The sequence below is a fragment of the Schistocerca nitens genome, chromosome 2, assembly GCF_023898315.1.
Source record: "Schistocerca nitens isolate TAMUIC-IGC-003100 chromosome 2, iqSchNite1.1, whole genome shotgun sequence".
NCBI lineage: Eukaryota > Metazoa > Arthropoda > Insecta > Orthoptera > Acrididae > Schistocerca > Schistocerca nitens.
The window spans coordinates 859,963,252-859,986,810 of NC_064615.1; the positions used below are offsets into that span (position 1 = coordinate 859,963,252).

Genomic DNA, 23,559 nt, shown 5'->3' on the forward strand with positions numbered 1-23,559 from the left:
CGTCTCACGCGGTCTGCACGTCCAGCACGAACGCTGGTCCAACTGAGGCGCCAGGTGGAAATGGCATGGCAAGCCGTTCCACAGGACTACATCCAGCATCTCTACGATCGTCTCCATGGGAGAATAGCAGCCTGCATTGCTGCGAAAGGTGGATATACACTGTACTAGTGCCGACATTGTGCATGCTCTGTTGCCTGTGTCTATGTGCCTGTGGTTCTGTCAGTGTGATCATGTGATGTATCTGACCCCAGGAATGTGTCAATAAAGTTTCCCCTTCCTGGGACAATGAATTCACGGTGTTCTTATTTCAATTTCCAGGAGTGTATTTAACCTGATCGGATTATGGCCTTCAGGCTCTCTCCTAAATGGAATCAGGGTTTCATACACATAGTATTTGTTTACATCATAGTTCATTCAGAAATTATAATTTTAGTGTGGTAAATGCCAATAGAATGCAACTAACAGAATAAAAAATGATTAGAATGGATGTACAGACAATGTGAATGTACTGACTAAAAATTAATATCGTTAATACTAGTAGTACTACTACTGCTGCTATCATTAATAATAATAATAATAATAATAATAATAATAATAGTTATTGTGCGACGCAAGAAGCAGTGGGAGTGGAAATTCGCTGGCGGTTGGATGAGCGTAAATCCTCAACAATCTTTAAGTACATTACACTACTAACTCAGCAAATCCTGGTCGTGCGGTAGCGTTCTCGCTTCCCACGCCCGGGTTCCCGGGTTCGATTCCCGGCGGGGTCAGGGATTTTCTCTGCCTCGTGATGGCTGGGTGTTGTGTGCTGTCCTTAGGTTAGTTAGGTTTAAGTAGTTCTAAGTTCTAGGGGACTTATGACCACAGCAGTTGAGTCCCATAGTGCTCAGAGCCATTTGAACCATCAGCAAATCCGAGCGCTTGGAGAAGGTGAATTAAGTAAGCTATCCAGCGCTCAATTTACCAAAATTTATCTTAATGGTTCAAATGGCTCTGAGCAGTATGGGACTTAACTTCTGGGGTCATCAGTCCCCTAGAACTTAGAACTACTTAGACCTAACCAACCTAAGGACATCACACACATCCATGCCCGAGGCAGGATTCGAACCTGCGACCGTAACGGCAGCGCGGTTACTTTAATATTAACACAATTCACTGAGGTGACAAGTCATGGGATACCTTCAAATATCGTGTCGCTGGAAGTCCCCTGCAGAAATATCGAGCCATGCTACCTCTATATGCGCCCATATTGCCTAACTGTTGCCGCTTACCTCTCGATTTTGTCCCATGAATGTTCGATGGGATTCAAGTCGGGCGATCTGGGGCCCAAAAAATTCGCTCGAATAGCGTACAACGTTATTCAAACCAATCGCGAACTATTGGGACCCACTGACACGTTTTAGAACATGATGTCCATGAATGGCTCAAAATGGTCCCCAAGTAGTCGAACACAAGCATATCCAGCCAATGATCGGTTCAGCTGGACCTCAGGACCCAGTCCATCCATGTCAGAGCATCCCACACCATTATGGAGCCACCATCAACTTGCACAGTACCTAGTCGACAACTTGCGTCCATGTCTTCGTGGGGTCTGCGGCACACTCGAACCCTACCGTCAGCTCTTACCTACTGAAATCGGGGCTTATCTAGCTAGGTCACGGTTTTCCGGTCGTCTAGGATCTAACCGATACGGTCACGAGCCCAGTAGAAGCGCTACAGGCGATGTTATGCTGTTAGGAAATGAACTCGCATCGATCGTCTGCTGCCGTACCCCATTAACACTAAATTTCGCCGCACTGTCGTAACGGATACGTTCGTCGTACGTCCCACATTGATTTCTGTGGTTATTGTACGCAGTGTTGCTTGTCTATTAGCACTGACGACCGTGCGCAAACTTCGCTGCTGTTGGTCATTAAGTGAAAGCCGTCGGCCACTGCATTATCCGCAGTGAGAGGTAATACCCGAAATTTCATATTATTGGCAAGCTCTTGACACTGTGGATCTCGGAATATTGAATTCCCTAACGATTTCCGGAATGGAATGTGGCATGTGTCTAGCTACAATTACCATTCCGCTTTCGAAGTCTTAATTCCCGTCGTGCGGTCATAATCACGCTGGAAACCGTTTCACATGACGCACCTGAGGACATGTGACATCTCCGACAATGTAAGGCCGTCTTGTACCTTGTGTACGAGACAGTACCGCCATCTGTATGTGTGCATATTGCTAGCCCATAACTTTTTACCTCAAGGTACAGCACATGGTAAAATCATCTGCTCCTTGGAATAGCTTCAGCTTTACAAAAAGGGGTCACATAACATCATGCCATAAATAATGGCACAACTGTAAAAGGATGACAAGAAAGACAGCAATGATTAGAACTTAGTCCACAACACGATGTCCCAAAATACTCCCCATCAAAAGTTGAAAACCTAAACTAATACTCTGCACTAAGAAAAAATAAAAGAAAAGAAAAAAACAGGGTATAAATAACCAGCCGCAAAATGCTCCTGTGGACCCCGTGTATATGTACATTTACAGACGACCGCGCCTATAACTTTGACGCTCTGTAGTCTCGTTGGATGATGTTTCCGGACATGGGTTCCTATTCAAAATGCGATGTACTCACTCCGCTCTACAAGTCCTAGAAATCTGTAACGGGAATTTCCGACCACCCTATATAACTCCGACAAACGTTTCGTCAAAGTAATTCCACTTATTTACAGAATCACACACTCAGTCACTCCAGTGAATAATATGAGTCTGGGAGTACCCCGATCCCGTTCCCACAGATGAAACGTGTGTCATCGTGACGGGACAACCGTATTTACAGTTGCAGTGTACTCTGTATTTCATGACCTCTCGATACAGAGATTACCTAGTGCACCACGTGTGAAGCTGCGACAACGTCCTCAATAAGGCGCCTCTTATAATCTTCGATCGTTGGAGCCTTTGAGGCACAAACTTAACCCACCTCTGAGTGGCACCTATATCTCCGATCAGCTTTCAACGTTTTTGTTCGGAGGTGTTATCTCTAAAGAAGTCTCCGCTGCGTAATCAGGCGTGTCGTATTCTTTGTGACTGTACGTAATTACTTCATATGGATCTCAGCCTTTCAACCAGTAGATGAAACTGATTGCATCCATATAAAGTAACTTGAGATCGGAGAATTTTCGCTTAGCAAAGTCATAGTGAAAGAGGTACATGTGGAGTCTGAAGTGGTCGAAAACACACACACACCGATATAGACAGGTTTCGTGAGCTGCACTAAAACCTTACACATCTCCTCACTAACTAACCATTCATTAAAGATAGAGGCCCGTTTTAAATTTGGCCTGGCGACGTAATCTCTTGAGCCATAACGCCTAGTCTACCGGTAGACTAAATGAACTTCGCGGTATTCTCTAATATTCTTCATGGTTTTTCCGAGAATAGAATTATTCATCATTTGTAAAAGTCTTTTTCAAAATCGCTCGTCGCAAGAGCACTCTGTTCGTTATTCAAATCAATGTACTCCTTCAACTGGGAACGCTGCTTGCAGGAGATTCCACGGGTGATTTTAACAATGTTTATCCCCAACCTCAGACAATGATAGAGGCCTCTGTAGTGAATTATGCGTGTCCTCCAGCGTTGTCAGCAGTTTCGGTATGGAACCGTTTCGCAGGACTAGGCGCTACGGGCACAAACACAAGTCACCGGGCTCGTGGTGCAGATGGGTGTGATATTCCAGTTCTACTTCCAAGAACATATCCTTCACCAGCATCTTAGGCCACATCGGGGGTGTCTTCTTCCTTCAGTCCGTCGATTTCCTTTCTGGACAGCAATCAGAACCCTCCAGATGGTAGATTTTGTCGCACGATTTGCACATACAGTTTGTTTACATCCAAGTAAAGGATGTAACTGAAATCGTATGACCGTCTGTGCTCCCGCCCATTGATTCGCGGGTTATTCGCCTTGGCGTACCTGTGTGCACACTGGCAAAATCCCACACGGTTCTCGCGTTCGATGAAGAGCAGCATGAAGTCTAGTTTTTTTTAAAAAAAAGATTGTTTGCTTCAAAGGAATCGTGGTAATGAAATAAATAAATAAACATAGTGAACTGAGAGAAAATTGAAAACTGCGCGAACGTGTGCTACTAGCTATATAAATGAAGTGTTAAGAACTTCTCTTCAAGGCCTAGCTATTCTGCCTTTAAAAAGTTCCACTGGTATGAAATTTAACTGTCAGTAAAAAAAAATTACACAAAAAAGTTGGAAGAAAGAAATATGGTCATATATTTTGTAAAATTATTTGTTTAAAAGTAAGAAATAATCCAGATGAGACAAACATTTAACACATTTGTCTGATGCTCGGAATCATACAGCAAATGAGGTGCTAATTGACAATATAAAATATAACGTTTAACTTTGAATTTTAAAGAGTACTAGAGTACATTTGTCTAGTGGATTACGTCGATAGTGCAGTCTCATTTGATGTACATGACTTCTAGCATCATGCAAAGGCACATCAATAGTTTCTATAATGTATTTTGTTTGTTCCTTTCTTTTAGACGATTATTTCACAAAACAGTTGAGTTTTCTTTTCTCAATTTCTTTTTGCTCAAAACGTTCAGTGGAACTAACACTCACTTCTGAAGCAACTATTTCACTAGCTTGGTAAGCTCCGTTCTGTTAACAGGATGGAGGTCACCAGGTTATCGAAGTTCTGTTAACAGGAAGGTAAGGAAACGTCTAGAACCAGAAAGGTAAGGTCGGAGAACAGAAATAATATTAATATTATCTTGGAGCAGATACATATATGTACATACACATATATCATACATATATATCACTCGCTTCCAGTTATCAACTGTCAATGAAACGTCCAGGCCTCGAATAGCCTTCAAATGAGGAAACGAAGTTACTTATATACACTTCCATCACGATATAATCAGTAGGCAATGGAGGTTTCTGACAGCATCCTCTTCATCACCCGATCTCAGTAACTGTTTCTCGTCAGTCGCTTTTGTCCTTACTTAAATTCTGCGAAAGTTTTAAGGGCATTACTTAAAGAGCTACGTGTGTTGTTGAAACATGTGTACTACCTTTTATCTTTTTTGTCTTATAGTCCCAACTATAACTAAGTTGGGTTTGTTCATAAGAGAATGCGAAGAATTTGTCCAAGAAAGCTGCACTTTTATCAGGCAAAATATACGGAGTCTGTGCTTATTAATTTTACGAAATAGCAGTGCCTGTGTTATTAAGAAGTACGATGCATTGTTCCTACGGACATGCACTCCTGTCGAAGGAAAATTGCACCATACTTCCACTATTTCTATTTATTCGCCAATACCAAGTTCTCGACTCAATAAATACGTCCTTCCTGGACGGGAATATACATAATGTACAAGGACAGGTTAAGACACATGGACGACGACGTACTGAAATTTGGGTCTGGCCGTGATTCGTGCACGGATAGCCGAAGCTGTTAAGGCGACCAGTCGCATGAAACGGGAAATCTAGGTTCGAGTCCACATCTGGAACAAATTTTCATTGCCGTTATTACACTCTACAGCAGAAAACAAATATTTTTTTATTTCTCGTTTTTCGCGGACATGCATCCTGAGTTAATTGTCCTTTGTCCACTTTCAATAAAAGTTTTCCACCCTTCGATCTGCAATTATTGTCCGACGCAGTTTTTAATTCTCGGATTTCTGTTTTACTGCTCTCTCTTTTTCTCCCTAACAACGAAGAACACTTCACATATCTTAAAAGCGAAGGAGTAATATAGATACTTTTCCATGAGCATATACGACTACTGTCTATATGAAATTGCAGGAGGACATCTCTTATCTTTGTTAAAAACAAATGCAGAACGGCTGCATAAAATGGGATTCCTCAAATACTTTCTCGCCTCCCACCCCCCCTCCCCCAATCCTTCATTCTGTTGTCTGTAAATTAATTTAATAAAAGGACAAAATTGTAAACTAAAACTAGACTTTCTGTTGGTGAGCAGAAAACTTTGATTTTAAGTATGCCTTTACGTACGCAGTATTATATGTGTTGAAGATGTGTAAGTTGCAAATGATTCCAGCAGAATGATACCAACAGAACAATACAAAAAGTTACAGGCCAACAGCTGGTATTGGGGAAGTAGTAACCTGATTGTATAAGGATTCTAACGTGTATTTTGAAAGCCAGCAAAAAGAGAGAAAATATGACATAATTCTTAGTTCTGTTCTATCATGTGAATTATATATTCACTGGGCGTGACACGAGGGTTGAAAATATTTGTCAGAAGTGGGATTCGAACCCACGCCCACAGAAGTGGACTGCGACCTGAACGCAGAGCCTTAGACCGCTTTTTTAAAAATATAAAAACATTTATTTAAAAAAATCAATGTTACACATTCCATATACATACTAGGTTCATGTACTAACCATGGACACTTGTTACACATTAAGTTATTTAAACAAAAACCATTTGATCATTTCAGTTATGCTGATGTTAAAGAAAGACAACAGAAGATTGTGTTGCTCCCTGAATTACCAGAAGGAATTAAGTTAAACATCAAGAAAAGTTTTTTTAAAGACATTCAAACTTGAACATGAAGAAATAACATCTGCACTTTGAATTACATGAGCTCCAATCTTTACAGACGCATAAATAGTTCTTTATGATGGATATCAGCAAGTTAGTGGGATAATTTTAAAAATAAAACAATTTAATAATGATATTAGACAATTTCTGAAATACTTGAGAATGGCGGAAAGGAGATATATAGTAAAGTTGACTAGCCTTCCAACTACACTTTCTGGACATTAATTGAATGTTAAGTATCTGAAGTGATCAGACCTATATAATAAGTCTTTCACTGCCAACCTGACTTACACATCACAGTGCAAAAATGAACAGGGCAATGTGCCAGCCATTAAATATTACATTATCAGATAGAATCTTATGGTTTTAACCAATCGATAAGGACCTTTCCATAAAAACTGTCTATTTGCAGATTTCTAATATGTCAATAATGCACCTTTAATGTTTTGTGTTTTGACACCATTAGACACACAATCTCACTGTCACATAAGTTCTGTACATTAGCTTATAAATTTCAAAAACTGCTCTCTGAAGTAGAAAAAGCACACACCAAAAATATACTGTAAAATTTTGAATAATATCCTTAAGGTAACTACAACACGTTACTGCCAACACAGTCTTCTTCTTTATATTAACCAGTGCCCATTCTTTCAAATAGAATTTTTAACATATTACCGAACTTTTTCTTGTGATTCGAGTACCTTCTAATTTTGTCGAATTCACACAGCATGTGTACCTTGAACTCTATGATGCCATCGGATCCTAATTTGTTAAGGGCGTAATTACCAAAATTTCACAGCAACCAGTACACAGCGTTATTTTTTGCTTCTGGGAAATAGTGTGCTTCAGGCCTGTGTATCAATGACAGCGATATATACTCAGGGGATGCTCTTGTAATCAGAGCTATTTGCTCCCGGATCCACTTCCAACTATTCATGTGACCACTGCAAGTATATCTATGAGTTATTGTGTCAACTAGATGGCATTTTTGACATAAATTTGTTTCACAGAGTCCGATTGCGTGCAGTCTTTCATTTGTGTTAAGTATGTCTTATACCATGACGTTTTTATATTAGACGTGAGCACATTAGAACTAATGTTTTTCCAAATCTCAGTCCACTCAATGTTTGGAAACTGTTGTATTGGGGAAGTAGTAACCTGATTGAATAAGAATTGCAACATGTGTATTTTGAAAGCCAGGAAAAAGAGAGAAAGTATGACATAATTCTTAGTTCTGTTATATCATGTTAATTATATCTTCACTGTGCGTGATACGACGGTTGAAAATATTTGTCAGAAGTGGGATTCGAACCCACGCCCACAGAAGTGGACTGCGACCTGAACGCAGCGCCTTAGACCGCTTTTTTTTTTTTTTTTTTTTTTTTTTTTGTAAAACATTTATTAAAAAAACAATGTTACACTCCAAATACATACTAAGTTATGCATACATGAAGTTATTTAAACATTTCAGTTACGCTGACGTTAAGGAAAGACAACAGAGGATTGTGTTACTGACTAATTACCAGAAAGAATTAATTTAAACATCAAGAACAAAATTTTTAAAGACATTCAAACTTCAACCTGAAGAAGTAAAATCTGCACTTTGAATTACATGAGGTGCAATCTTTACAGAAGCATAATTTCTTTATGATGGATATCAGCAAGTTGATGGGATAATTTTAATTAAAACAATTTAATAATCATATTAGACAATTTCTGAAAAACTTGAGAATGGCGGAAAGGAGATATATAATAAATCTGACTAGCCTTCCAACTACACTTTCTGGACATTAATTGAATCTGAAGTGATCAGATCTATATAATCAGTCTTTCACTGGATCAGATCTCTATAATCAGTCTTTCACTGAGAAACTGACTTACACATCACAGTGCAAAATGAACAGGGCAATGTGCCAGCCATTGAATATTACATTTATCAGATAGAATCTTATGGTTTTAAACAATCGATAAGGACATTTCTATAAAAACTGTCTATTTCCAAATTTCTAGTATAAGCCAATAATGCACCTTTAATGTTTTGTGTTTTGACACTATTTCGACACACAATCTCAATGTCACATAAGTTCTGTACATTAGCTTATAAGTTGCAAAAACTACTCTCTGAAGTAGAAAAAGTACACATCATTAATATACTGTAAAATCTTAAATAGTATCCTTAAGGTAACTACAATACATCACTGACAACACAGTCTTCTTTTTATATTAACCAATGCCTATTCTTTCAAATACAATTTTTAACATATTACCGAACTTTTTCTTGTGATTCGAATAGCTTCTAATTTTGTGAAACTCACACAGCATGTGTACCTTGAACTCTATGATGCTATCGGATCCTAATTTGTTAAGGGCGTAATTACCAAAATTTCACAGCAACCAGTACACAGCGTTATTTTTTGCTTCTGGGAAATAGTGTGCTTCAGGCCTGTGTATCAATGACAGCGATATATACTCAGGGGATGCTCTTGTAATCAGAGCTATTTGCTCCCGGATCCACTTCCAACTATTCATGTGACCACTGCAAGTATATCTATGAGTTATTGTGTCAACTAGATGGCATTTTTGACATAAATTTGTTTCACAGAGTCCGATTGCGTGCAGTCTTTCATTTGTGTTAAGTATGTCTTATACCATGACGTTTTTATATTAGACGTGAGCACATTAGAACTAATGTTTTTCCAAATCTCAGTCCACTCAATGTTTGGAAACTGTTGTATTGGGGAAGTAGTAACCTGATTGAATAAGAATTGCAACATGTGTATTTTGAAAGCCAGGAAAAAGAGAGAAAGTATGACATAATTCTTAGTTCTGTTATATCATGTTAATTATATCTTCACTGTGCGTGATACGACGGTTGAAAATATTTGTCAGAAGTGGGATTCGAACCCACGCCCACAGAAGTGGACTGCGACCTGAACGCAGCGCCTTAGACCGCTCGGCCATCCTGACTACAGGCTGTGAGTGATACGGTTGCGACTATCGACGTACGTGGCTGCCCCACTTCTACGCATGCTCCACGCGTGCCAAGTTCCACCGGCGCGGCGCCAAGTGTGTCAATGCGGAGTGACGTCACAGCCTCCCACCCGTCGGTCCCGCTCACACGCTTCGCTCTTCGCTTTCGCTCGCCGACGTAATGACGCATCTGGACCAACAGCGCAAGTTCAAGGAGAATACTAGGGGATACAGAACAAGAAAACACTAGAATTGCGTGGTCACCAAGGCTGTGGATTCTGCGGCTTAACGAAATTTACAACGTTGTTACTCTTTCAACGAGTGGATTTTGTGCGCTGCAGCTGTTCTGAAAAAAACAACATAGGAAGTGGGAATTAGAAGAGCTATTGTCAGAGATAAATTTATAGGCAGAAGATGAGAAAGATAGGGGAATTTGGATCGAGAACAACTATGATGTTACATTAAATACCTCAAAAGCTGGCGCTCTGCAACTAATAACTTCTTATTTTACTATGTAATTCGAGCCATTCATTCAAGTCAGCATTACATTTAAGCTCTCACTACCTTACAGTTCCAGTCAACATTCCAACATTTTTAAAACGTTTTTTACGTTTTACTTTTTTAATCTTCAGATTGACCGACAGGGATCACGTAGTAACTTCAGTTTCTCTTTTTCCGTGTTGCATCCTATTTTTCGATTACTCCATCTTCTGTACATGGTGTCTTTTCCTTTCTTCCGTCCAGACTGTTCCTGATTTCTTATTTTTTTCTGCCTTGGAAGCGTTCTCAATTTAGTATTTCTTCTTAGAGCAGTTTCCCTCTTTTGATTCCAATTCTTTGACATTGCTTTTTTCCTGTTCTCTTATTTCTGCAACTGATATAATTGTTCATTTGTTTTCCCAGAAATACAGGAACATTTGTTCCTTTAGCCTGTTCTCATTTATTTGGTAGGAGTGTCCGAAGAAGATTAACCGCCGGTTTGCTATTGATCCTAATATTTTCTTTCTTTATATTTTTGTAGGTCTCCTCATTACTTCTTTTCCAACGCTCTGTTGTTTTTATTGCCCCCATTATTTTTGTAATAATCTGTCTTTCAACAAATTTCATACTATGTATACAATAATAATATTATTCTAATAACAACGTAAACTGTGTTTCGTATCATAATAATAGTATAATAAATTCCATATATTTTCACTACCACTATCATTATTATTAAATGACGTTAAGAAAATACATCAGCCGGCTGCGGTGACCGAGCGGTTCTAGGCGCTTCAGTCCGGAACCGCGCGACTGCTACGGTCGCAGGTTGGAATCCTACCTCGGGCATGGATGTGTGTGATATCCTTAGGTTAGTTAGGTTTAAGTAGTTCTAACTTCTAGGGGACTGATGACCTCAGATGTTAAGTCCCATAGTGCTCAGAGCCATTTCTGAAATGACTCAATCAGATTTTCCTTAGGTTCTTGTTACCCCAGTAGGCTTTCATTCTTTCCGAGAAGGATTTCTTGTGTTCTTCTGATCCCTTTAGAATTTACTGTTTTCATTTTGGTTGTTATGATGTAACTTTCCATTTGACTACTTTGCGTCTGGAGCTGTCTCTTTCTAAAGTGTCGGCTGGTCTCATTTTTGTCTTTTTAAGGTATTTTCGAGTTTTGTTCAGCCGAAGTGTTGAGTTGTTAAGTAATGTTACATGATCTACGATCCCTCTTGTCAGTCGCTTTCCTGTTAGGCTGTTGAGATGACCAAAGAATTTCATTCGCCTTTACTTACCGCCAGTGTAGTTATTTGAAAATTTTCTGTTGTTTTGGTTGATTGTGGCCAATAATCGTCTAAAATTTTCCGAATGAGCTTTCTCTCTTCTTTTTGATTTCTTCAAGTTGTTTTTCCTGTTAAGTGTTTCAATTGTTTAATGGACTATTGATTTTATGACTGTGTTGTAGTGCCGAATTTTTTTCTGTCTTGACACTGATATTTTGTTGTAGAGATTTTCGGTCTAACCATAACAGCCTTTTTGTCGTTTAGAAGGCGATTTTGGTGCCGGTCTGATAAATTCTCAGCGGTATTTAGAAGTACGGGACCCTGCAAATTGTACCGTATTTTGTTTTCAGGCTCGCAATTCCTGCCCCTCAACATAATAATTCAGTTACCTCTAAAGAGATTTGTTACCCTACTTGATCTGCACTTCTTTAAATGCCTTGCGCTGTTCGACAGCAGTCTCTTCGTCCTCCGTAAATATCACCAGGTCGTCCGCAAACGCGAGGCAAGGTACGTAGAGTTTGGCTTTGGGAGAGCCCGGTAGTATTGGCTTACAAAACGTACGTTTCTTGAGTTCTTTTTCCCGTTCTTCCCTACCCTTGTTTAAGACGACGTCGAACAGACTAAGAAAAAGTCCATCTTCTTGCCTCACACTTGTTTGAACGTCGAAGGGTTCTGAGAGTTCCTCCATAAATTTTGCTTTAGATTTCGTGCCATTTAGTGTTTGTTTTATGAGTTCTCATTTTTGTGATCTAATCCCCTCTCTCCTTAAATTTGGAATAGTGAGAACCTATCTATCGAGTTGTGCTCTTTTTTTTTAGTCTACCGATGTATGTACTAGAATAGTTTGTCTGAGTGTTCGCATTCTGAGAGTGATTTCAAAGTTAAAAATTTGTTTTGGGCATGGCCTGTTCAGTCTGCATCCTGCTTGATATTCTCCTAATTTGGGTTCTGATTGTTTCTGTGTTCTTCTCAAGAGACAGCCTCATAGGATTTTGTAGGCGACCGGTAGGAGGGAGATTCCACTATAGTTATTCACATCTGATTTGATTTGATCCATTGTAAATGGTTTTTGAAAGCCTGCGACTGTAGAAGCAATAGGTTTTTTTATTAATAAATAAATATTCTGCTACCGGTCACGATTTTTCTTTATTTTACTTTTCGCACGACACGTTTCGAGAAATAATTCCCATTTTCAAGTGCATTTTTTGTGTGTATTAAGCCATTTCTTTTGATGTTGTCAGTGTGTGTGAGTCTGCTTCATTTCGTTGACTTTTACTACAATATATATGGAACACGCGAATTTTTAGTTGGGTATCAATTCTTTTTGAGAAGTTAGTGGCGAAATTTAGAAGAATTTGTACTTACAGTTTTCTAATGGTCCATTTGTTCACAGTCTCACACACACTAAACATCACACACAACTTGTTGTACACTTTACACATAGAAAACATCTCATGTAAACAAAACAGTTGTAAAGATCTTCTTACAGGTAGTCCACAGAGATAAAATTATAGGTCTTTCAGAGATTATATGTTTTTGTACAGCGGTTATTTATCTTAACAATATGGTTCAAAAATTACTTATATTTATTTTACAATTGTGCTTGTTTCTATGTTTTACTATTTTTATTTAAGTATATTATCGAAACATCTGAAGAAAATCACTGATTCACTTTCAAGTTTTTCATTTAATATTTTATCTTCACATTTTCTGTAATGTGAATATATCTCCAGTTCAAGTAAATCCATTTTGTGTCCTTCATTTAGTCAGTGGAGTACTTTGACAGTTTGTTCTACTTTTCCAAATGGGTGTTCTGTATTATGTATTTGAGTTGCTGTTGCTGATGACAGCCAAAAACCTTGCCTAAAGAAAATAGAATTTTATAGGAGATATGTAGATGACACACTACTGTTAGTGAAAGGGGATACCGAAGACATCACAGACGTTCTAAATCATTTCAATAATCTAAATGAGAAAATCAAATTTACAGTGGAACATGAGCAAAATAAAAGTATTAACTTTCTAGACCTAAATATTACAAGACACAACAACACATGCACATTCAAAATTTATAGGAAGAACACAATGACTGACACCACAATCCCTGCAACCTCATGTCACCCAAATATCCATAAACAGGCAGCATACAGGTCAATGCTGCATAGGACATTGAACCAAGAAAATATGCAACAAGAAATAAACACAGCGAAAAAGATTGCAGCTGCCAATGGTTACATTGCTTCCATGGTTGACACAATCTTAGACAAAGTGAAGAAAAACCCCGGTACAAACTGCACCACAGAAGAAAAAGAGAAAAACAAATGTATATCTAATATCCCATACATGCGCAATGTATCACAGAAGATTGCAAATGTTTTCAAAAGTCACAGAGTAAAAATTTGGGTTTTCTACATCTTATAAACTACAACAAAAACTAATACATAATATAAAGTGTAATCATGATCCATATTCGGACTCTGGCATATACAAGGTAACATGCCAGGAGTGCTCCAAGTTCTACATAGGATAAACAAATCGAAATTTCAACACCAGGTACATTGAGCACATTGGAGCATACACACACAACAAACACACTACATCAGCAATAGCAACACACATACATAATACAGAACACCCATTTGGAAAAATAGAACAAAATGTCAAAGTACTCCATCGACTAAATGAATGACACAAAATGGATTTACTTGAAGGACTGGAGATATATTCACATTACAGAAAATATGAAGATAAAATATTAAATGAAAAACTTAAAAGTGAATCAGTGAATTTCTTCAGATGTTTCGATAATATACTTAAATAAAAATAGTAAAACATAGAAATAAGCACAATTGTAAAATAAATATAAGGAATTTATGAGCCAAATTGTTAAGATAAATAACCTCTGTACAAAAACATATAATCTCTGAAAGACCTATAATTTTATCTCTGTGGACTACCTGTAAGAAGATCTTTACAACTGTTTTGTTTACATGAGATATTTTCTATGTGTAAAGTGTACAACAAGTTGTGTGTGATGTTTAGTGTGTGTGAGACTCTGCACAAATGGACCATTAGAAAACTGTAAGTACAAATTCTTCTAAATTCCACCACTAACTTCAAAAAAAGAACTGATACCCAACTAAAAATTCGCGTGTTTCCTATATATATAGCAGTAAAAGTCAACGAAATTAAGCAGATTCACACACACTGACAACATCAAAAGAAATGGCTAAAAACATACAAAAAACGCACTTGAAAATAGGAATTATTTCTCGAAACGCGTCGTGCGAAAAGTAAAATAAAGAAAAATCGTAACTGGTAGCAGAAGATTTATGTATTAATAAACAAACCTCACATCTGATTTGTTGCCTTTTAATGTACCCGATTAATTATAGCACTTTTCTAGTCATCCAGGATTTTTTCGGTTTTCCAAATGTTTCGGGTTATTTGAGGTAATTTCTTTGAGTGATTTGGGGATATATTTTTTAAGATTTAAGCTACAATTCCGTCCTCCCCTTAGGCTTTGTTCTTAAGTTTCTTGATGTGAGAATTAAGTTCTTGTATTGTTGGTGACGATCTTTCTGTTATTATTCCTGGATGTATTTTCGGGAATCTGTCTTTGGTTTCCGAACAGTTTACACGATGTGAAAAGTAAGTTGCTAGTTCTTGGCAATTTTCTTTGCCACGGCTAGTTTACCAACTTGTTTTCTAAAGCAGAGTACCCTTTGACTTGGTCCGCAAAACTCTTATAGGAATCTCGTGTGTTGTAATTTTTGAAATTGTCTTCCGCTGACTCCAATGCGCCACTGACATATTTTTGTTTATTTTGTATTAATATCTTGGCTGCTAACTTAGAGGAACTTCTCCTGTATTTCTTCTAATTTGTTACAAATGTAATTTTAAAATGCCTTCTTTCTTTCACATTCTTGGTACCACCAACGGTGTTTTGGTTCTTTTGTGAAAAGGGATCAGATGTTTCGTTGCTTTGATGATTTTAGTTTGAAATTTCTCCCAAACTTGTTCTTCTCATTTTTGGGTTTTGTAGTCATTGATTTTGTGTAGATAGAGTTTTGGGATCACCGGTGTTTTCCTCTTGAATCTTCTTTTGGGTGAGAATTTAATTTTGATTCTGGTTAAATAATGATCCGTATCCATGTTTGCATATCTGCGTACTTGCGCAGAGTGAATTTCTTTTTGGTGTTCGCCGATATTGTCACATGACCAGTCTGAAATTCTAAATTATGGATGGATGATCTCCATGTTTTTTGTTTTTGGGCTTTTTCCGAAGTGAGTTTATTATTATTATACGATGCAAGAAAGACAGTGTAGCATAGGGTGCACAATGCTACAGTATTTTCGATAAAAAGAAAATATTACTAACATCTAAAAATATATACACATCCAAAAAATTTTGCATCACCTCGGTTCCGAGAGTTCTGGCATCTGTAGAGAAAACTGGAATAGAGATCAACATATACATCATTTCCGCCCTTTTGAAGCAAACCAAGCGCTGTATCATGTGTGAGATACAGAGGCGAGCGAGTGCGCCGGGACTTACCCCAGTTCACTACTAGTAGCGCCACGTCACCTTAACGCGTCTGCATGTAGCGCGCAAGTATTGCACCACAATTTAGTATGAAATTCAAAATAAAAATTTATGTTTAAAACTTTGGTAATTATTATTATTTATTTTATGGCCTTCATTGGACCACTGCAGTCAAAAATACAAAGTTCTAAACAAGTTGTTACACATGGGTACAATTTGGTTCGACAATAACTTAATATATTTAGGTAATATAATTATTAGAGGCTATTCTTATATGAAAGGTGTTTTGCTCTTCTGTCTGCCCAATATTTCTTCATACTTTCAGATATTTTCTTTCTTTCTTCATCTGAGACAACTCTTCCTGTACTCCTTTTATTGATTTTGATTTGTAGTCTGGTTTGCGGGTCTTGCAGTATTCTGGTTTTCTCTGTCTTGTTTTTTAGGTAAATTATAGTTTAGTGTAATAATGTTCCAAATACCAAGTCTTGATGTTCTAAACTTAATAGTTTACGAAAAAATGCCGTTTTAACAGAAAAATCAGAGGCGCTAAGTAACGACGCTAGGAAACAAGAATTTGGTCAGAAGGTGCAGTTAGAAGTTATAAATAAGTGATGCTGGTTTCCAAAACCATAAAACAAAAATTAACGCCAGAATCCACATTTTTAGGAAAAATAAGAGGCGCTAAATAATGGACTTAGAAACTTGAAAATTTGTTTTATGCTTCAGTACACCCCAAAAATAATAACAGGAGAGTCCACGTTAATCTACCTCTTATAGTTTTTGAGTAATTAAATAAAAGCTAATTTTGTAACTAAAATGTACCTAAGTGTCGTAGATTAAGTACTTGAAATTTTAATGATAGAGGATTTTGGTTCAACCATAATATCAAATATATCAAATAATAGAGCTACACAAAGTTTAAGACTTGTAACATAAATAGCAACTGATATAAATCTTAGCAAAGGTATGGTTCAGAGGTAACAATCTACCGTTAGTTCCACTAAATAAATTCTATTAAGCAAAGTTTTCATTCTAGCGAGCTGACACTTTCTACCTGCTTTCTAACTGCTTATCTGCATACCAGCAAAAATTAAGAAGTTTCTGAAGTAATTGGTAACTATATTATTAAAGATTATGTGCCCGAGATAGCGGTCGTTTGTAGACTGCCGCCGTATGCAGACTTTTTCTCGGCAGTCCGCACCGGAACCTTATAAATACAGCCCCTGAAGCAGTAGGAAGGTTCACTTCGCTCTCAGACACTGTGAGGTCCACGCCAGTTAAACGTCGGGTCGCGCTCTGCCTCGGATGACGTCAGAGCCGAGCTGTGACAAGGGCGTATTTGGCAGTGTAAACGGAGAGTGAACTCGCGAGGACTGTACACCGTTCTGGATCGTTTAGAATTCGGTAAAATAACAGTGTGCCGTCCGTGTGAAATTCAATTCCACGTGGCAAGTGGTAAATTTATTTCCACTTTTATGGCGAGCATTAATTTTTGAACATTTATTGCGAACTTTCAATTCAGTAATGTTAGTCATGGCGAAAAACAATCTGGTAGGAAGTTACCGTAGAGGTCGCCTCCGAACTGCTAAAGGTGCTGCTAGATTAGAAAGACTTGTTTTCAATTGAACATAACGCAATTTTAAGTGTTGTTTGTGAGAAACTTTAATTAAATTAAATCTTGTTTGGAACTTTAAACTTTTACTGAAGTCATAGTCCTGATCCCGCAAAGAAATTGGAAATAGACACTTTTCTTTCATTGGGCTGGACCGGAATGTGGCCGTGCAGACGGGAAACTAAGGTCAGTATGTTTCCCTTCTCTTTCTGGCTGACCATCAAATTAGTTGCCAGGCTCACGTGATTAAAGACGGCATCAAAACTTTAAATCAGTGAAGTACCTTACTCGCTGCCCCACACTTTTTATTGCTCATGAAAGCCACACATTGCATGTTGTACCACCATACAGCGACACATTCAAAGGTGGTGGCTCAAATTGCTGTACACACCGGTAGCTCTAATATCCAGTAGTACGTCCTCTTGCATTGATGCATGCCTGTATTCGTCGTGGCATACCATCCACAAGTTCATCAAGACACTGTTGGTCCAGAATATTCCACTCCTCAACGGCGATTCGGCGTAGATCCCTCAGAGTGTTTGGTGGGTCACGTCGTCCACAAACAGCCCTTTTCAACCTATCCCAGGCATGTTCGATAGCGTTCATGTCTGGAGAAAAAGCTGGCCACTCTAGTCGAGCGATGTCGTTATCCTGAAGGAAGTCATTCACAATATGTGCACTATGGCGGTGCGAATTTTCGTCCATGAAGGCGAATGCCTCGCTAATATGCTGCCGATTTGGTTGCACTAACGGTCGGAGGATAGCCTTCACGTATCGTTCAGCTGTTACGGCGCCTTCCATGACCACCGCGGCTTAAGTCGGCCCCACATAATGCCGCCCCAAAGCAGCAGGGACCTCCAGTTTGCTGCATTCGCTGGACAGTGTGTCTAAGGCATTTCGCCTGACCAGGTTGCCTCCAAACGCGGCTCCGACGATTGTCTGGTTGAAGGCATATGCGACTCTCATCGGTGAAGAGAACGTGATGTCAGTCCTGAGCGGTCTATTCGGCATGTTGTTCGGCCCATCTGTACCGCGTTGCATGGTGTCATGGTTGCAAAAGACGGGGCTCGCTATGGACGTCGAAAGTGAAGCTACGCAACATGCAGCCTCTTGAGCACAGTTTGAGTCGCAACACGACGTCCTGAGCCGGCCCTTGTGACCGACCGGTTCTAGGCCCTTCAGCCCGGAACCGCGCTGCGTCGTGCATGGATGTGTGTTAGGTTAGTTAGGTTTAAGTAGTTCTAAGTCTAGGGGACTGATGACCTCAGATGTTAAGTCCCGTGCATAGAGCCATTTGAATCCTTTTTTTGAACGACGTCCTGCGGCTGCACGAAAAGCATTATTCAACATGGTGGCGTTGGTGTCAGGGTTCCTCCGAGCTATAATCCGTAGTAGCCCTTGGGCGGCCAGAGCGAGGCATGTCATCAACAGTTCCTGTCTCTCTGTATCTCTTCCATGTCCGAAAAACATCGTTTTGGTTTACTCAGAGATGCCTGGACACTTCCCTTGTTGAGAGCCCTTCCTGAGACAAAGCAACAATGTGGACACGGTGGAACCGCGGTATTGACAGTCTAGGCATGGTTGAACTACAGACAGCACGAGCCGTGTACCTTCTTCCTGGTGGAATGACTGGAACTGATCGGCTGTTGGACAACTACAGACAGCACGAGCCGTGTACCTTCTTCCTGGTGGAATGACTGGAACTGATCGGCTGTTGGACTCCCTCCGTCTCAAAAATGGTTCAAATGGCTCTTAGTACTATGGGACTTACCATCTGAGGTCATCAGTCCCCTAGAACTTAGAACTACTTAAACCTAACTAACCTAAGCACTTCACAGACAACCATGCCCGAGGCAGGATTCGAACCTGCGACCGTAGCGATCGCGTGGTTCCAGACTGAAGCGCCTAGAACCGCTCGGCCACATCGGCCGGCCCCCTCCGTTTAATAGGCGCTGCTTATGCATGGTTGTTTACTTCTTTGGACGGGTTTAGTGACATCTCTGAACAGTCAAAGGGATATGTCTGTGATACAATATTCACAGTCAACATCTTCAGAAGTTCTGGGAACCGGGGTGATGCAAAACTTTATTGATGTGTGTAAATATTGAGAACACGGACAGATTCCTTGAAAGTTATGTTCAGAGCATGGCTCAGAATGGATGTGGTGCATGGACGATGAAGGAAGAGAGAAATGCAACAATTACAATATCTGATACGTATTGTTACACAAGAAACAGGACAGGATCAGATTGATTGATGGACTAAGGAGTGAAGGCATCCACAACTACATCTACATCTACATCTACATGACTACTCTGCAATTCACATTTAAGTGCTTGGCAGAGGGTTCGTCGAACCACAATCATACTAGCTCTGTACCATTCCACTCTCGAAAAGCGCGCGGGAAAAACGAACACCTAAACCTTTCTGTTCGAGCTCTGATTTCTCTTATTTTATTTTGATGATGATTCCTACCTATGTAGGTTGAGTTCAAGAAAATATTTTCGCATTCGGAAGAGAATGTTGGTGACTGAAATTTCGTAAATAGATCTCGCCGCGACGAAAAACATCTTTGCTGTAATGACTTCCATCCCAATTCGCGTATCATATCTGCCACACTCTCTCCCCTACTACGTGATAATGCAAAACGAGCTGCCCTTTTTTGCACCCTTTCGATGTTCTCCGTCAATCCCACCTGGTAAGGATCCCACACCGCGCAGCAATATTCTAACAGAGGACGAACGAGTGTAGTGTAAGCTGTCTCTTTAGTGGACTTGTTGCATCTTCTGAGTGTCCTGCCAATGAAACGCAACCTTTGGCTTGCCTTCCCCACATTATTGTCTATGTGGTCTTCCCAACTGAAGTTGTTCGTAATTTTAACCCCCAGGTACTTAGTTGAATTGACAGCCTTGAGAACTGTACTATTTATAGAGTAATCGAATTCCAACGGATTTATTTTGGAACTCATCTGGATCACCTCACACTTTTCGTTATTTAGCGTCAACTGCCACCTGCCACACCATACAGAAATCTTTTCTAAATCGCTTTGCAACTGATACTGGTCTTCGGATGACCTTACTAGACGGTAATTTACAGCATCATCTGAGAACAACCTAAGAGAACTGCTCAGATTGTCACCCAGCTCATTTATATAGATCAGGAACAGCAGAGGTCCCAGGACGCTTCCCTGGGGAACACCTGATATCACTTCAGTTTTACTCGATGATTTGCCGTCTATTACTACGAACTGCGACCTTCCTGACAGGAAATCACGAATCCAGTCGCACAACTGAGACGATACCCCATAGGCCCGCAGCTTGATTAGAATTCGCTTGTGAGGAACGGTGTCAAAAGCTTTCCGGAAATCTAGAAATACGGAATCAACTTGAATCCCCTGTCGATAGCGGCCATTACTTCGTGCGAATAAAGAGCTAGCTGCGTTGCACAAGAACGGTGTTTTCTGAAACCATGCTGATTACGTATCAATAGATCGTTCCCTTCGAGGTGATTCATAATGTGTGAATGTAGTATATGCTCCAAAACCCTACTGCATACCTACGTCAATGATACAGGTCTGTAGTTGGATGGATTACTCCTACTACCCTTCTTAAACACCGGTGCGACCTGCGCAATTTTCCAATCTGTAGGTACAGATCTATCGGTGAGCGAGCGGTTGTATATGAGTGCTAAGTAGGGAGCTATTGTATCAGCGTAATCTGAAAGTAACCTAATCGGTATACAATCTGAACCTGAAGACTTGCCCGTATCAAGCGATTTGAGTTGCTTCGCAACCCCTAAGGTATCTACTTCTAAGAAATTCATGCTAGCAGCTGTTCGTGTTTCAAATTCTGGAATATTCCATTCATCTTCCCTGGTGAAGGAATTTCGGAAAACTGCGTTCAATAACTCCGCTTTAGCGGCACAGTCGTCGGTAACAGTACCATCGGCACTGCGCAGCGAAGGTATTGACTGCGTCTTGCCGCTTGTGTACTTTACATACGACCAGAATTTCTTCGGATTTTCTATCAAATTTCGAGACAATGTTTAGTTGTGGAACCTATTAAAGGCATCTCGCATTGAAGCCCGTGCCAAATTTCGCGCGTCTGTAAATTTTAGCCAATCTTCGGGATTTCGCGTTCTTTAAACTGGAAAAAAATTAACGCATTGGAGTATGGAGGAGGAGGCAGAGGGGATCACTGTTTAACGTCCCTGCGGAAAAGTATGACTGGGCACATACGAAGCAGCAGCTGCGTTTAAACGAAGAGGGCAGCTAACAAGCGTCCGGAACGGCGTCAAACCAACGTTTGGACGAATGGTCGATACAACAACAGAATCTGACCCAATTAATGATACAAAGTAGACGAAATGAAATTTTCCATTGCTAGGAAACACTAATACTATTTCAGAACATTTCTGAGACGAACCAGGCGTAGCTGTATACATTATGTTCTGCCCAGGGAGATTGTATTTTTGAACAATGTATTCATTGAGAGCCGCCTACATGACCAACGTAATTGTAGTGGCCAGCGTAATAGTAGACCGAAAGCGTTGGTTCTAAAGAAAGGCCTTAGAGAAGGAACCATTCCAGTATTTGTTTCAGATGGCTTTTCGAATCCCTCATATTTAATTGGAATGATGTTTTGTTCTATATACGCGTCAGAAGCGACAAAAGAAATATACACAGAAAAGCAATTGTAGAATCCAGCAACAAATTGTTCCTTTTCTGTGCCTATGTACCCCACAACAACAGTTCATGTATACATGCAAACGTTACAAGGTGAACAGTTAGAAAATATACGAGGATATTGAGGGGGTAGTTCAGTGTGTAAAGGGAGATGAAAATCTAGTAGACATGGGGGACTGGAATGCGGTTGTAAGTGAAGTCGTACAAGAATGGGTTGGGGCGGGGGGAATATGGGTTTGGTAGTAGGAATTACAGAGGAGAAAGATTGAGTTCCGTAATTAATTTCAGCTAGTAATATCGAATACTCTGTTCAAGAATTACTGGACGAGGAGCTATACTTCGAAAAGGTCGGGAAATACGAGAAGATTTCAGTTAGACGTCATGGTCAGACGGAGACTCCAAAAACAGGAATTGGATTGTAAGGCGCACTCAGGAGCAGATATAGATTCGGATCACAATTTAGTAGTGATGAAGAATAGGCTGAAGTATAAGAGATTAGTCAGGAAGAATCAATACGCATAGAAGCGGGATACAGAACTGCTAAGGGACTACGAACCCGCTTGAAGTTCCCTAAGGCTCTAGATACAGCAACAAGGAATAGCTCAGTAGGCAGTATAGTTGAAGAGAAATAGACATCTCTAAACAGGGCAATCACAGAAGTTGGAAAGAAAAATATGGGTACAAAGAAGTAAATGCCAAGAAAGCATGAGTAACAGAAGAAATACCTCAGTTGATCGATGAAAGAAGTACTAAAATGTGTAGAGCAGTTCAGGAATACAAAACATAGGTCACTTAGGAATGAAATAAATAAGAAATTTCAGGGAAATGGTTCAAATGGCTCTGAGCACTATGGGACTTAACATCTGAGGTCATAATTCCCCTAGAACTTAGAACTACTTAAACCTAACTAACCTAAGGACATCACACACATCCATGCCCGATGCAGGATTCGAACCTGCGACCGTAGCGGTCGCGCGGTTCCAGACTGAAGCGCCTAGAACCACTCGGCCACTGCGGCCGGCGATTGCAGGGAAGCTAAAACGAAAGGGCTGCAAGAAAAACGTGTAGAAATTGAAAAAGAAATAACTGTCGAAAGGAGTGACTCAGGCTACAGGAAAGTCAAAATTTTCGGTGTAGTTAAAAGTAAGGGTGGTAGTATTAAGACCGCACTGGAAATTCCACAGTGAAATGAAGAGGAGGCCTCTGTGCGGAGGAAGACTTCTGTGATGTGATAGAGGAACAAACAGGAGTCGGCATAGAACAGAGAGGGGGTCCAGTAATAAAATCAGAATTTAAAAAGCGGAAGGGTTAAAAAACATTCCGCGAGAATTTCTAAAATAATTGGGTGAAGTGGCAGCAAAACGGCTATTCATGTTGGCGTGCAGAATGAATGAGTCTGGCACTACACC

At 39.8% G+C, this 23,559-nt stretch overlaps 1 non-coding gene across 1 annotated transcript; it reads right to left on the reverse strand.

Annotated features, from left to right (window-relative positions):
• Positions 1–9,462: 9,462 nt before the first annotated feature.
• Positions 9,463–9,546, reverse strand: Trnal-cag (transfer RNA leucine (anticodon CAG)). The gene has a single exon. It is a non-coding gene; the product is annotated as a tRNA-Leu (tRNA).
• Between the last annotated feature and the right edge of the window lie 14,013 nt (positions 9,547–23,559).